This window comes from Monodelphis domestica, chromosome 5 (assembly GCF_027887165.1).
Source record: "Monodelphis domestica isolate mMonDom1 chromosome 5, mMonDom1.pri, whole genome shotgun sequence".
NCBI lineage: Eukaryota > Metazoa > Chordata > Mammalia > Didelphimorphia > Didelphidae > Monodelphis > Monodelphis domestica.
In genome coordinates this window covers 9,511,044-9,514,864 of record NC_077231.1, presented here as the reverse complement: position 1 = coordinate 9,514,864, position 3,821 = coordinate 9,511,044, and positions in this window count along the sequence as shown.

Sequence of the window (3,821 nt, the reverse complement as noted above, 5' to 3'; positions counted from 1 at the left end):
CTTCATTCATAGCAGCAGGCAGGCACTCTCTTTGTTTCTATGAATCTCAATTTCCCTCAACTGTCAAATGGGGAGAATTTTTGCACTGCAGTACCGGGAAGAGCAAATGAACTAGTGGAGGGAAAGTGCTTTGTTGATGGGATCACAGCTTCACAGAACTTCATAATTGGAAGGGACCTCTGCAGGTGTCTAACCCAACCTATACACCAAAGGAATCACTACTAATACATTTCCAAGTGGTCATCCAGACTCTTTCTTTGAAGATCTCCAAGAGAAAGTCTATATTGGATGTGTTTAACCTTCAAGTGCTAAATCAATGGTAAATATACTAATAGCTAAGTAATTAAATGCATAAACAAATGCAAGATTCATTCCCTACTCTGAAACTGTGGAAAAAATGAATCTCTGTCTACTATGCAATATTTGTTATGGTTTGTTGCATATAATAGCTCTTCAATGAATGATTCTAGAGTCAATTATAACACATGGCCCAGATCCTCAAGCTTTGGATTCACAAGCACTGAGTTCAATCTTGGGAGCTCACCAAACATCACTCTTTAATTCTTGAAGATAAGGATATATCTTACATGTATTTAACTATGAAGGTGAGTTTTAAAAAAGAAATCCTTACCTTCCACTCAGACAAAAAAAAAGATTGGATACAGGAGAGCTTTTTTTCATCCCACAGAAGGAATTTTTAAAAACCACAAAGGACTTGGAAGAATCTATAAACAATAAAGATAACTATCTTTCTCCAGTAAGTTCCTCCTTCCTACCAGGGACCTATAGAATCTTTCAGATTCATTCTGTAATCCCAAGGTTGAACTCTTCCCTGCTTCAGAAGCAAAATACATTTGAAGTTAATAGATAGAAGAGAACTCACCCTCCTGTGACCATCTTTTCTTCCCTTGAGAAGAGTTCTTCAGGCCTATAATATTTCCCTGTGGTTTTGTTTCAAATGGTAATTTTAGACTTGTGGTTTCTAGAAAGACATATAGGTAGCACAGTGGCTAGGCTTGGAATCAGGAAAACTTGAATTAAATTCTCTCTTAGATACCTAATAACTATGTGACCCTGAACAAGTAATATAATTTCTTTCAGTCTCACTTTTCTCATCTGTACACTAAGGGGCCTGGAATCGATAGCCTCTATTGTCTCTTCCAACTCTAAATTATGATTCTACCATCCCTTTACCATTAGACCTTTACTATATGACTCTTGAAAACTGCAGAAGGTAACATTTAGTCAATCCCCTCTACGTTTGTAAATGTAAAGTTTGTCACTTGGGTACAAACAATTTCACGAGAATAAGATGGGTGCCATGGTTAGATAACAGTTTTTTAAATTGTTTTTCTTTTTTAAAAATCTCTAGGGGGGAGCTGGGTAGCTCACTGGATTGAGAGTCAGGCCTAGAGGTCCTGGGTTCAAATCTAGCCTCAGACACTTCCCAGCTGTGTCACCCTGGGCAAGTCACTTAAACCCCATTGCCTAGTCCTTACCGCTCTTCTGCCTTGGAATCAATATTGATTCCAAGATAGAAGGTAAGGGTTTAAAAAAAATCTTTAGAGGTTTAAGTGGACTGAAATCTCAGTATTATCCTATATAAAACTATGTGGTAGTCAGAAAGTTAATAAATGTCTTATTAAGAGAGATGGAAATTCTAGGGAAAAGGAGTATCATTGTACCCAAGACCAGTCATACATCTTCATGACTGTATTTAATTCTGGTCACCACTTTTTGAGGATATTTAAAAGCTGGAGAACATAGGAGGACAACCTGGATAATGAAGGGTCTTTAGTCTATGTTCTATGAGGATCCACCTGGGTAGAACAGGATAGTTGTGATTTTATGTGAAAGGCTGTCCTGTGGAGGAAGGGCGAGTCTCATTCTGCAAAGTGGGGAATATGTCAGATGTCAGGAAAATCTTCCTAAAATTGGCAGCTGTTCCAAAGTAGAATGGACTGACTCAGGGGTTGAGGAAATTCCAATCCTTGGAAGGTTTTGAGCAGAGGCTAGATGATTATTTGTCAGATATGTATTAGTAAGGATTTCTTTCAGGGGTGGGTCTGATCAGTGACCTCTGAGGTCCCTTTTACATATTGAATCTGTTATTCAGTGTTAATTTTAGGGTGATTAAAGTTTTAGGAGTTTCTTCTGCCAAAAAAGAAATAAAATAATTCGTATTTATACGAATTTTTAAGGTTAGGTATATTTTGTACTATGAGGACACTAAAGGAACTTTCTATTCTAATGGTAAACCATTCTTACAATAAAGCAATTTGTGTCTATTGCCTCATTTGATCCTTAAAACAGCCCTAGAAAGGAGACAATAGAAATCTTTTAGATCCATTTTACAGATGAGACCACTGAGACCAAGAGACAAGAAATCTTGCTGATTCTATTTCTGCATCATCTCTCATTTCTGTCTTTTCTCCCCTTACAGTTCAGGTGCTACTCATCTCTTCCCTAAGCTATTCAGATACTTTCCTAATTGCTATCTAGCCCTGCTACCGCTTCCTGCCTGTAATTTCTCTTTTCTCTAATTCATACTCTGCACCGCTGCCAAGTGTATATCTCAGCCATAGGTTTGACCATTTTATTCCCCTGCTAATTGTGCTCCAGTGACTCCCTACTGCTACCTAGGATAATATATATCCTCTTTTCCATTTGGCCTTCTCCCTCTGCAGACACTCCCAGACATCCTTAGCACCCTACCATGGACACTGTTCAGATGTGTTTGGCTCACTTGGTTTTATTTATCATTTCAATATATAACACACATCCCTCTTAACACACCAGATCTTCAGAATTCTCAAAATTCACTCAAGTGTCTGAATGGCAAACACATCAAAATGAGTACCGTCAAGGAGTTGTATTTTCTGTGGGTCAATCAATACACTGGCCAAGTTAAAAATCATTAGAAGGCTGGGAGCCAACAAAGGAAGAAAAGCAAGTTCTCTCCAAGTGACAGCTTAACAGAGACTCATAGAGCTGTCCTGAGGAGAAGTTTATTTAGCAAGGTTAAGCCTGGTTGTGAATCCTTCGCAGCTCTTAAGTCATCTTCAATTTGTGACTAATTCTGGTTTTCTATGACTGCAAAGTAAAATGTACTATTTTTTAAACCCTCACCTTCCTCAGAATCAATACACAGGTGTTGGCTCCAAGGCAGAAGAGTGGGAAGGATTAGGCAATGGGGGCCAAGTAACTTGTCCAGAGTCACACAGCTGGGAAATGTCTGAGGCCAGATTTGAACCCAGGACTTCTCCTCTTTTCTCCATTTAACCTCAATACTGGGTATTGGCTCCAAGGCAGAAGAGTGATAAGGGCTAGGCAATGGGGGCCAAGTAACTTGTCCAGAGTCACACAGCTGGGAAATGTCAGAGGTCAGATTTGAACCTAGGACCTCCCATTTCTAGACCTGGCTCTCCATCCACTGAGCTACCCAGCTGCCCCGTAAAATGTACTTTTGAAAGGCTAATTCAGGATTGTTGAGATTTACATGACTCCTTTTTAGTAAGTAGTGGTGACATTCTTGTTCCATTTGCTCAAGAAATGGGTGCTGAACACTCCATATAAAGAGAATTTTTCTGTCTGAAACACTACATTTTTAGGACCCAGAATGGAGAGGAGGTAGACTAGGATGGTGAGAGGACTAGGGCCTCTGCTACATGAGCATCACTGAAGATGTGGAGAGGTTTAGTTTTCTCTGAGTACTTAGAGGTCCATAACATGTAAGAGTTATTAACCTTTTTCTTCTTGATCTCAAAAGGCAGAGTTAGGACCAAAGGATCAGGGCTGCAGTGGGTCAAATTTAGCCCTAA